General features: G+C 44.0%; 1 protein-coding gene across 2 annotated transcripts in view; it reads left to right on the top strand.

The window, feature by feature from the left end:
* Positions 1 to 12,472, top strand: part of LOC146359333 (gamma-aminobutyric acid receptor subunit rho-1) — a 70,114-nt gene that overhangs the window by 11,300 nt on the left and 46,342 nt on the right. The gene's annotated exons all lie outside the window — the stretch shown is intronic.

The following is a 12,472-nucleotide window of genomic DNA, read 5'->3' as shown; positions in this document are numbered from 1 at the left end:
TATTTATTAATCAGTGATTTGTCTGAACAGTGTATTGGTGTAATTGAAGGAGTGAGGCTGCAATGAGGAGGAAAACTCATTTTTTTCAATTTGAAAATTATGATTGCCCTCCCCCCCACAACATGAAGAGGTGTCCCTCATGATAATCTTTTTCGATGTGCATCATACATTCACCTTTCTGTGTATATGTCCATTATAATAATATTTGCTTATACTGCATACATTTTTGAGAGTAAAATAAATCAGAATAAACCTCAAACTATGGCAGACCTCTTTTTGAGTAAAAGACATTAAATTACCTCTAGATTCTTGATTCTTATTTGTATAAAGGCATGGTGGTGTTTTCCTTGAATGGACATAATGAGAAAAACATAACATTGTTGAAGGTCTGGGCCTGAGTGGATAGTGATGGTTCATGTCTTAGTTTATGTTCAGTGTTTCAGATATTCTGTGCCAGCTGCCCAGTGCAACATATTACTGTGGGTGAGCAGAGTATGCGTTTGCAACAAATTAGATCAGAGAATGACATAGTTAATATTTTTGTAATGAAAACTACTAAGATACATGTTAAATAAGGCTGAAGTCCTGTGCCCATTTACCTGGGTGTAAACCCCATTCACCTTAGTGGGACTTACTTCAGAGTAGACATGTATATGATTGCTCTGTAAGATAGCCATAATAGTCTTATTTTCACTAATTTAAAAACCATTTAGAGTAGCACAAGAGCTTCATTATGGCAAATGTATTATTGCATTGTCAATGGCTTGGATCCTAAGATAATATAAGGATGGTCATGGAAGGAGAGTTTCCCATCCCCTTACTCTCCCCCTCCCCGCCCCACAACTGGTCATGTGCCCCCAAAAGCCTCTGAACAATGTGGAATGGGGTGCCAGGAAATTGGGCGAAGGGAAAATTGCCCAAACCCAGGAAAAGGTCTGTTTGATTTGGGAGGATTCCCCCCGCCCCACACACACACCCAACAGCCTCCCACACCCACATTGTTCAGGAGGGCCTCATCCAGAGAGGCTTTTCAGGGGGCATAGGGAGCTGCAGGGGGAAGGATGGGATCATGGGACAGGAAATGTGAACTAGGCATTTTATGAATTGACATCATGCAAATAATCACATTTTTGTGTGTGCTGAACACTGTATTCAAGCCCCTTTCCATTTCAAATGGAACTTAGCAGTGCAAAACCCAGATAAAAGGCATAATAAATATCATATAATGGAAAGGTACAAGTAGCCTGAGGAAGAAAATACTAATTTTTGGCCCAGCCCTTGGAAAGACCAAAAGGGCTCACTGTATCTTGTGTTACCTTGTTGTCCCAGCAACAATATCTACCCACTCTGCTCCCAAATCATTCTGTACTGGATAGCTTCTCTGCAGCCTGAAAGTACTTCATATTGCAGTGGATTCTACACTGGAAAGGACTGGGTATTGATTCAGGCAGCAGCCAACGATCACTAGGGGCTTCTCAGAGTGGCATTGCTGAAGAACAGCCAAGCATAAGATGCATGAGGTCACACGGAAGCCCTGCACAACGTGCGACTCACCAAGTTAAATACAACCCACCAGCCCTGTGAGATGGCCCACAGGGCCTCAGTAAACCTCCTGGTTTTTCTGCCTACTTAGCACTGCAAAAATGGGGAGGGGGAGCACCTTTAAGCAATTGCCAGGCTGCAACGAATTCTAGGTAGGTTGCACTTGGTGAGTCACAGGTTGCTCAGGCTTGTTGCATGGCCTCAGCCTAGAATCTAAGCGATCACATCATTATATGATGCATCCAGGCTAAGGGTAGGAGTGGTCCCCTATGGTCCTGAAAGATGCAGATTTGACACAGTGGAATTACTGTATTATCCATTCTGGATTTTAAGAAGCATTCCTTCATGAAAGGGGGATATTCTGGGGGAGGGGGAAGAATTAATATGGTGCTGATATAGCAATCTGAAAACAATCCCAGGAAAATTATTTTGGTTATTAGAAAAGGAATTATTTAAATTGCTTGTGGAGAGGGTGGATGTGGTGGAAGGTGGCAAGATGGCACCCACAGTCCACTTCTTGAGGTAATAAAACTACTTTATTTTTCTTAAGGAGCATTGCCGGTATCAGAATAGCAAAATTGGGCCCTGAAAAGCAAAACTAAGCAGGAGAGACTACTAATAGTTTCATTCATGGTGGATGAGGGAAAAAGTTATACTACTAAGGGTGCAATCCTATGCATGTTGAAACAGGAAAAAAAAGTCCTACAACTCCCAGGAATACTGGGAGTTGTAGGACTTTTTTCTGTTTAAACATGCATAGGATTGCGCCCTGTTTTGGAGTACCTTAGTTTTGTTTCTTCTCAAACTGAGTTTATTAACAGGAGAGGGAAACCCATGTATACTTTCTCATCTCAGACTATATCACAGTACATTGAACACTGCTCCATAATATGGCCTTAAACCAGAAAAACTTGTATACCATTTTATTTAAGATGACAATAGCATATAGCACTGCTGTTGTACCATTTGGGCACAAACTTCCCTTCACTGGTACAACAGCACAAAAAGTGAAGTTGTCCCATTGGCCAGACCCAACCCACAATCCAAGTAATATTGCAAAAGCAGCCATTAATGGGAGTATAAGAATGGAAACAACTCTGGCTTTAACTTAAACCTATGCTGCTCTTCAACAGACAAGGAGTGTCCAATATCACTTTAAATTCGGCAATCCCAAATACCTCCTTATACTCATCCTTCCATCCAGAGCCATATCAGTAGCCCTCTCTGTGCAGAGGTTGAAGAATGGAACCAATAAAGTTGGTTTATTCATGGTGACTTCCCTGGGGCATAAAAATCAAACACCCAAGCTTAAATGGTTCATATAAGGAGCTGTAAAAATTAGGTTAGCTGTGCACAGTTCCTCTTGTCCAGAAGATTTCTTCAGTCTCCAAATTGATGTTATAAAAATGATGATATCCAAAGAAAAATTCAAAAAAATATCAGCGTATTTTAGCATAAAGCTCTTATTGCCAGTCACTGAGCCTTAGGAGAGGCAGCTCAACTTTTGTATAGGTAGAGGAAATGACTGTATGACTCAGCAGGCTTCAAAAAACAACTGCCCTTTATTTTTCACACACAGAACTTAGCAGAAGCTCCACCCACTGCTGCTAACTCCCAACTTCACAGGAGCTGCCAAGGTTCAAAACAATAACTGACCCACAGAACCCTCCCACCCCCCTAGAATACATCACATCAACCTTTCAGAATGGGGGAAAATCCTGCACAAAAGCTGGGAAACTACCAAATGATTGGGAAGGGGGGAAGGGAGCATGGCTATCTGAGGAACCCAGGCAGAGCTGGATTTGGCCACTGGGCCCCAAGGTTCGGCACCCCTGCTCCAACATCTTATTCTGACTGCAGAAATGTGGTAACATTGAGAGCGTCGCAGTGTTCATACTAACTAACCCATAGGACTTTTTATTGTTAGTTTTAATAAATAGTTCCCAAAGAAAGTACTGCCCATGGTGCTAGGTCCTTCCTGATGTTCATTTAGTTCAGACTTGCTTGTGAATGTGATATTTTGTGCCCTTTTCAGAAATTATTCTCTGTGGAAATCAACACCTGAAGGTAGGAACGGCATCTCATCACCAGGCTGTGCCCCAGCCTATAACTGTTTCTTTTAACCTCTGAAACAAACTTATGCTTATAAGTGTAGAGGTGTAGGAGCCTCTCCATGTGACTGGAAACCCTGCAACATTCCCAAATGTTTACAGAGAAGCCTACTCCCATGTTCCAGAAAAGGGGTAGGCACTCTAGTGCCCTCCAGATGTTTTGGACAACAGTTTCCAGACTGTCTGGCCAATACCCATGCTGGCTGGGGCTTATGAGAGTTGTAGTCCAAAACATCTGGAGGGCACCAGGTTGTCCACCCCAGTCTAGAACACCAGTAGTGATTTCAACAGTGACCCAGAGAGAGAGGGGCGAGATGGATTAGAAGGTTCTGTTCAGCACCACAGGCAGTGTGCTCCATCAAAGATAATGGAGAGGTGAAAGAGCACCAGACTCAAAAGCAGAAAGTTGTTCCATTAAGGAGCTACAGCTTCCAGCAGCAGGGAGGGACCTGGGACAAGTACTCAGCCCCCAGCTTGTGTTGGAGCTAGTTGTCTCTTCCCTGGGGCCTGTCCAGGGGCCTGAAGGACCTGTCTGTGTTCACCCATTGCATCCTGATTCCACATCTTGACCTTTTGAGATGACACACAGTCTCTGTCTGGGCAGTGATCCTGCCCCTGCCTCAGATCACTGCGAGATCCACTTCTTCCAGCCTCCACTGTGGGTGCATCCCTGCAGGAATGGACAGCTATACTGGTTCTATAAGTGTATGTTCATAGACCCATTTCAGACACCGAAACAAATGCATGGACGCCATGACTGGAGCAGAGCCTGCTGCCATGGTTAGAGATTTCTTATTAAGCCAAGATATGATTGTCCAAGCCAGGTTACAGTTTACATCTGTCTGTGCCTGTAAAGGGCCTAAAATGTATACTGTATATAAGCAGGTTCAGTTAAGCCAGTGGCTGGTGCTTAGTACCCACAGCTAAATTTCTGTGAGAGTAACAATTTTCCTAGCCTGTTAATTTTCTAGCAGAGCATCCCAAATCCCTAAATAGAAGTGGAGCCTACCTTCGATTGGGTTTTCTTCTAATACAGCATCCACATGCGGGCTTCTTGTATAAATGACTGAGTGAGGCAGGGTGGTTGAAGGAAGATGGCTAGAGCTTAACTGAAACTGCTTTGCAGATTTTGTGAAAATAGGGCCCTACTGCAGTGGGGGATGACTGCTCTTGCACACGATCTTGGCTCAAGTTAGGATCTGGATAGGAGCTGGTAAAAGAAGGGCTGGTGGATTTCTGAAAATGAATATTTTACATGCACAGGCTGGCAAGCTTGCCAAAGGGGATGGAGGGAGAGTCTGTCTCCTGGTGCAAAACCCCACATCTTTCCTGGGCTGGCACTAGAATCCCACTGTCACCCAGATTTCCTCTATTTTTACCTCTCCCATCTTCTTTCATTCCACTCTGCACTTTCTATAGAAATAAACATTATTTCTGGCGGCTGTCATCCTTAATAAACTTCCATCTTCTTATCCCCTTGCTTTTCCTGCAGTGAGTAGAATAGTGTGCCATGAGAAAATGGAGAAGGAATACCTATTTGCTTTTCCTTCCTGTAGACCAAACTAAGGTTGAACAGTCTTTTTCCTCCTCGCAAAAAATCCTTAGTGCTTTACGATTCCTTTTCTCTTAAAATGGTACTTAGCATACCACACATTCTTCTAGCCCTGCCTTCCCTAATCTGGTGCCCTCCAGATGTGCTGAACTGTCTACAACTCCCATCACCCGGCTAGGGTGATGTAGGGTTGCACACTTGGAGGGCACCAGCTTGACTAGTCTATGACCTGGTTTGCACATAACAACAACCCAAAGTACAGGTTGAGTATGGGCTGTTGTTGAATCGTGGGTAGTTGTTACATGTGAACCCTGTACTATGGTTTAACTGTCGGCTGTTAACTATGAAAAACTCAGAGTTTACAACCCAACAACAAACCATGGGTTCTCTTCCTGGGTTGTTCACGGTTAACAATTCATAGTTAAACCATAGCGCAGGGTTTGAACATAATGACAACCCACAATTCAACAACAAGCCATGATTCATCATCAACCCTTACTCCGAATTGTCATTATGTGTGAACCAGGCCTATATAGCACATTATCTTCTTGGCATCATTCCTCTTTATTTATCATTCAAAAGACTCCAAAAATCTTTTCCTTGACTTGGGAGTGCTGATTATACCAAAGTTTAAGAATCCTTGCTTTATTTAATGCAATTAAATTTCGTAATTTCCAGTTTTGTAAGTAACTGGCTATCTTTTGTAGCACAAAAGCCAGGAATTACTGCCATTTAATCCTAGTTTTACCACCTCTTTCATCCTTTTTAGGATTGCCAATGTTTGAAATTAAACATTCTGGAGCTTTTAATAGGCCTTGTGGGTGGAGCGCTCTCCGTTCATAGCCAGAACACAGAGCAAATCTGGGCTTGCGGGTGGAATCCAGTTATTATTATTTTTTTGTGGGTTTGATTTGGAGATGGAGCCTAATGGTTATTGGTAAGTGTGGGGGCAAAAAAAGCCCAGCACAAAAGCTGTCTATTCAACTGTAGCATGCTACACCTGTTGCCGTTGCTGTTTTAAAACAGTTGATAAAGGGGAAAAACAACCTCAAAGGGCTCATCCCTAGTTTTCTCCCTATTCTAAAGTTTAAATACACACTCCACGTTTCTCCCAGTATGTCCTTCTGATCTCAGTATATCTCTTTCTGTCTGGGAGAGAGCAAGTGAGAGGTAGATACCAATACAGGCACAAGAAATATATTTCCAAAACATACAGGAATTAGGCAGACACTGATCTACACTCCAGACCAGTGAACCAGAGAGGCTTGAGATCTCCCTTTCAGTTCTCCCAACCTGCCCACAAAGTACTGACAGGCTCCACCACCACCTCTTCTACAGCATCCATCCATGAGCCTCCAGGCTCGGCCCTCTGAGTCTCAGGAGTGCCTCAAGGGCCCAGCCACTCTAAGAGGAAGAATGGTGCCTGCCACTCAGTCTGAATCTGGTAGTCAAGGATCAGTGGGAAACATACATGTTTTTTTGTAGTATCTTTCTTAACAGCAAGTATCTTTTGTAACTATTTTTCTTAGCTTGGAAGAAAACATTGTAGTGCATCCCCAACTCCTGACAGCAGTGTTTCTGTTCAGGGCTACAACCAGCATGGGACAGGAACCCTTCCAGTGCTGTTCAGGGTACATCACAACAACCCAGGGTTTAAAACTCTGGGTTGATGTGAATGAGTGGGAGCAAGAGAGCATGCTGGCTCCTGCAGCCCAATTGCTCCAGCTGCAAGCAGGAGGAGCTAAACAACCCAAGGATGCTCCTAACTTAAGGAGAGCTGTCTAGCTATTAACAAAGACATTCCAATGATATAGTCAGCCTTCCCCAACCTTGTGCCAGTTGTGCAGGACTACAGCTCCGAGCATGCCCTGCCAGGTTGGGGATGGCTAATATAAGTCATATCTGAAATCAGTGGCTCTAGTTATGCAAATACGTTACATTTTAGACTGTAAACAAGGATCTGTCCTCTTGTACTCTGTAAAGCTCTGTGCACACTGATGGTGTGCACATAGATATACAAATAAACAAATAAGTAGTTCTAAGAATGTGCATAAACCAAGATGTGGGAGAACTGAGGGAAGGTTCAGATGTTTGCCATTTCTTCCATGCAGGCTGGCACAGGAGGCCTTTGGGATGCATCTGATCCATCATGTCCTGGCAGCACCAGGGACACATTGGGAAAGCTGTTCTTTCCTCCATCTGGCTGTGTCCCCTGTAATGCTTGGGCTACACTATGGGAAGGATGCAAGAAATGCTTGAACCAGCTGCTCAGGTGTCGTACTGCTGAGATAAAAGGAAGTGCTTCTTCACACAGTGTGCAGTTAAACTATGGAATTCACTGCCACAAGATGTAGTGATGGCCACCAGCTCAGAAGGCTTTGAAAGGGAATTTGACAGACTGCTGGAGAATCAGGCTACCGATGGCTACTAGTCCTGATGGCTACATGCTGCCTCCGGTACCAGAGGTAGTATACCTATGTGCACCACTTGCTGGGGAACGTGGGTGGGGGTGCTATTCCACTCATATCCTGCTTGTGCACTTCCCACAGGCAGCTGGTTGGCCACAGTGTGAACAGAATGCTGGATTAGATGGACCTTTGGTCTGATCCAGCATGGCTCTTATGTTCTTATGGGATCGAACCCAATGTAACTGAAGAATTATTTAATTCAATTAATATCTAATAAATAGTGAAGTACTAATCAATACTTTATATTGTGCTTGGATCTCTAAATAGGATATGGTGCTTTTATTCAAAACATTCCTTATGTTCCACTCTTTCAAGTATCTACATGTGCTTTACGTACCCAAAGTGTCTCAGTACAATTAAGCCTACAAGCCTATGCACGTTTACTTGGGAGTAAGCTGCATTAAACGCAGTAGGAATTACCTCTGAGTAAACATGCATTTAGAATTGCTCTGTAAATTTGAGGTTCAAAGTGTTTAATCCTTTGTGGGGGGGTGCAGTATTAATTATCAAAGGATCCATGCACAATGTATATATAAATAATTAACCATGTCACCATATCATATGTTGTTGTTGTTCAGTCGTTCAGTCGTGTCCGACTCTTCGTGACCCCATGGACCATAGCACGCCAGGCCTTCCTGTCCTGCGCTCCCTCCCGGAGCGTGCTCAAGTTCATATTCATTGCATCCGTGATGCTATCTAGCCATCTCATCCTCTGCCCTCCCCTTCTCCTTTTGCCTTCAGTCTTTCCCAGCATCAGGGTCTTTTCCAGAGAGTTTTCTCTTCGCATTAGGTGGCCAAAATATTGGAGCTTCAGCTTCAGTATCTGTCCTTCCAATGAGCACTCAGGGTAGATTTCCTTTAGGATGGACTGATTTGACCTCCTTGCAGTCCAGGGGACTCGTAACAGTCTTCTCCAGCACCACAGTTCAAAAGCATCAATTCTTCGGCGCTCAGCCTTCCTTATAGTCCAGCTCTCACAGCCATACATTACTACTGGGAAAACCATAGCTTTGATTAGATGGACCTTTGTCGGCAAGGTGATGTCTCTGCTTCTTACTATGCTGTCTAGGTTTGCCATAGCTTTCCTCCCAAGGAGCAAGCGTCTTTTAATTTCATGGCTACAGTCACCGTCTGCGGTGATCTTGGAGCCCAAGAAAGTAAAATCTGTCACTGCTTCCATTTCTTCCCCTTCTATATGCCAGGAAATGATAGGGCCAGATGCCATGATCTTCGTTTTTTTAATGTTGAGTTTCAAACCAGCTTTTGCACTCTCCTCTTTCACCCTCAACAAGAGGCTCTTGAGATCCTCTTCGCTTTCTGCCATTAGGGTGGTATCGTCTGCATATCGGAGGTTGTTGATAATTCTCCCAGCAACCTTAATTCCGACCTCTGATTCATCCAACCCGGCATTTCTCATGATGTACTCTGTATATAAGTTAAATAAGCAGGGTGACAATATGCAGCCTTGTCGTACTCCTTTCCCAATTTTGAACCACTCGGTTGTTCCATGTCCGGTTCTTACTGTTGCTTCTTGACCCTCGTACAGGTTTCTCAGGAGACAGGTAAGGTGGTCTGGTACTCCCATCACTTTAAGAATTTGCCACAGTTTGTTGTGATCCACACAATCAAAGGCTTTCGCGTAGTCAGTGAAGCAGAAATAGACGTTTTTCTGGAATTCTCTTGCTTTCTCCATGATGCAGCGAATGTTGGCGATTTGATCTCTAGTTCCTCTGCCTCTTCGAAACCCAGCTTGTACTTCCGGTAGTTCTCGGTTTGCATACTGCTGAAGCCTAGCTTGTAGGATTTTGAGCATCACCTTGCTGGCATGTGAAATGAGCGCAATTGTGAGGTAGTTGGAACACTCTTTGGCGTTGCCCTTCTTTGGAATTGGAATGTAAACTGACCTTTTCCAGTCTTGCGGCCTCACACAACACTCCCATCAGCCTTCACCTCCCTGCACTTTAGCTATTTTTAATGGACATATCACTCCTTTTATGCAACATGTCAAGAAAGCACCACATCGGAATTGTATTTGTCTTGCTAATATTGTATCAATAGGCTTTTTAACAATTGTAATATAGTACAACCCCACATATATCTCAACTCTTCTACATGTCCTATAAATCTGCATGGAGACAACTACAGAGATTTCAGTAGTTTCAAAACATACGCTACAGATCATTTAACAAGTGGATTCCAAAAAGTGATTTAAAAAAAAACCCAGTTAAACTACATTAACCAACACAAGTGCTAAGTGTTCTTTCTCCTTGCTTCATTCGTTATATTCCCTTCTCCACACTCCATCAATCTAAAAGAGTTCATCATTCATTACTGAAATAAGCAACATTCTACCATAAACAAGCATGCGTCTGTCCGTCCGTGCACGCGCGCGCGCACGCACACACACACACAGAGTGTTGGATCCAAACTGAAGCCTTCCACAAGAGGGAGGGCTGATTCTGTTCACAAAAGAATCTTGATCCAGCAGAAGGATCCCATTAGCAAAAAAAATGGGTAGGGAGGCACTTTTAACTAATTGCCCCTCTCCCTGCCATCTGTCTCACTGTTCCAAAGGGTCCCCCATCTCCCTAGAGCAGATTCTTAGAGGGTACAAAACTGCAAGGGACTGCCGGTGCCCACTGGCCCAAATGGTTTCATGACCAGGAAACCAAACTCAGGGAGGGGCTTAAAGGCTGACAGTTCTCAATGTCTCCTACTGAGTTCTATGGGACACAGTGTTGCTCCACCTCCTGGCGCATGCGCCTCAGAGCCAAACCAAACTCCGAGGGAATGTGGAAAGTCCATGCTTGGCATTCCTAAAGATCTGTTCCTTTTTTCAAAAAGCAACTCAGGATGAGGGTGGAGATTTGGATCAAGGCCGCAGCACACAGCGGCCTTGATCCCTAACTCTTTATCCCCCCTACACTATGGTCTTGATCCAGATCCCCACCTCACTCTGGAGCTGCTTATTAGCTGTGGAATGGAAAACATACTGACACCATTTTTATGTGATAGTGAGAATGAATAAGGAGTGGGGATAGAGTAGTGGAATAGACTCAGGGAAGGGATGGGTATTCTAACCCTCCCCAACCAGACAGATTTGGTGGGTGTTCAGCAGTATAGTAGACACTACAGAATTTTGCTTAATCTGGGTGTGCAAGAAAAGAAAAGAGAAAAGAAAAGCAGTGTTTTAAGCATGTGGCAGGCCACAAAATGGCTGTGAGACTGCATTCAGCTAGATTGTAGGTTTTGCAGGCAATACTGGCAGAACAGAAATAATAAAGATAAATAATAAAATATTTTAAACTGCTGCTGGGTTCTTCTTTGCCTAATTCTCACTGAGGTGATAAACCTGTATCTGGATTGCACCACTTCAGATTGCAGGGGGTACTTCATATGACTGAATATTCCTTCATATAAAAAATAAAGCCTCTAGTAGAAAACTAAATAGGGAGATGCAATCTAGCCTAGCTTTTCTGCATGCTGACATTTTACATTTTTTGTATGGAGAATCATCCAAGTATGTGAGGCCCCCACTTACCATCCAACAAGGAACAGCTAGAACACAGATATATGACTAGACCTTTGGCTTCTCATTCTTGTTTTAATGCTCTGGTGACCCATCCTACCCCACCCACCCCTGGAAACTGGCTGGTTACCCATTATTTCCAGACACAATGTTGTATTCCTGTCTGGCCTGCTGAGCTGTGTTGAATGATCAAAGTTGTTCCAAGTTCAGAGGGGACAGAGAACAGCAGGGAAAGATACGCAAAGGAGAGGCTACTTCTGGGGGAGCATAGTTCCATTCTAAAATGGCTGCTCATGTGCCTTACCATGTTACTCTGTAGCAAAGCAGTAAAATTATTAGGTTCCTGGGCAAATGGACAAAAGGACCCTTTAGATCCTTTTGATAGGAACTCACTGGATGCATATTTTTGCTTGCCTGCTCTGGGTTGCTCTATCAGGCATTGGGGCCAGCTCCATATTTAAGGGGCCCCTCAGAAAAGTGTCCTCCATGGGACCTCTCCTAAGTTGGTGTGGTCCCCCTGGTCACAGGCTCACCTGGTGGCAGCAACAGTCAGCTATGAGCCACCATTTTACATTTACCACAGTGCCCCAGAGCATCTGAATTAGCATCGTTCCAGGGCACTGTGGCAAATTACAAAGGTGACCTGTATCTTCCTGTCACCTAGGACAGGCACCAGTGTCCGTGGATTCTGCTGGGGCACTAGGACGGTTACCCTGACATGAGGCCTGCTCGGAGTCAAGAGGGGAAAAAATAATTATTATTATTGGTGCATTTGGTGAGCTTCCAGTTTCCTCTGCAGCTCAGTTCATTTGTTTGAGCCATCTGTATTTGTTCTACTGACTCCCCCACCGCACCCCCGAGGCATCAACTGGCAAGCTACCCTTTGAATCTTCTTGGTACATTATTAACCTGGATTAGAGGGTTGATCACTTAGGAATGTTTGGCAACCAAGAGTCTGCTTCAGTAAACAGTTTGGCCTAGATGTTGCTTGGTGCCCGCTCCAGCCTTGCAGTACTCCAGCAGGGACCTTTTTAAAGGGGCGTGGGGAGGAGGAAGCATGTATGTATCTGTGAAACTACTTCATGATCCACAGACCATTGCTCACAAATTGTCTTCCCTAAAGTTACCCCAAATTATAATTAATGACAGAAAAGACTGGGTCTGATAAACAACAGAGAAATCTTGTCTCTTGGCTGCTGTGGAGAGATTCTGGTTTGCATGCTTGTTAATCCATTCCTATATGACATGGTGAATGCAGAGTTCCAGAGAA

Source organism: Heloderma suspectum, chromosome 1 (genome assembly GCF_057233095.1).
Source record: "Heloderma suspectum isolate Gila_16-S chromosome 1, 16-S_ref, whole genome shotgun sequence".
Classification (NCBI taxonomy): Eukaryota; Metazoa; Chordata; class Lepidosauria; order Squamata; family Helodermatidae; genus Heloderma; species Heloderma suspectum.
The sequence above is the reverse complement of the archived record's forward strand: the minus strand, read 5'-3'. Positions and strand labels throughout refer to the sequence as shown.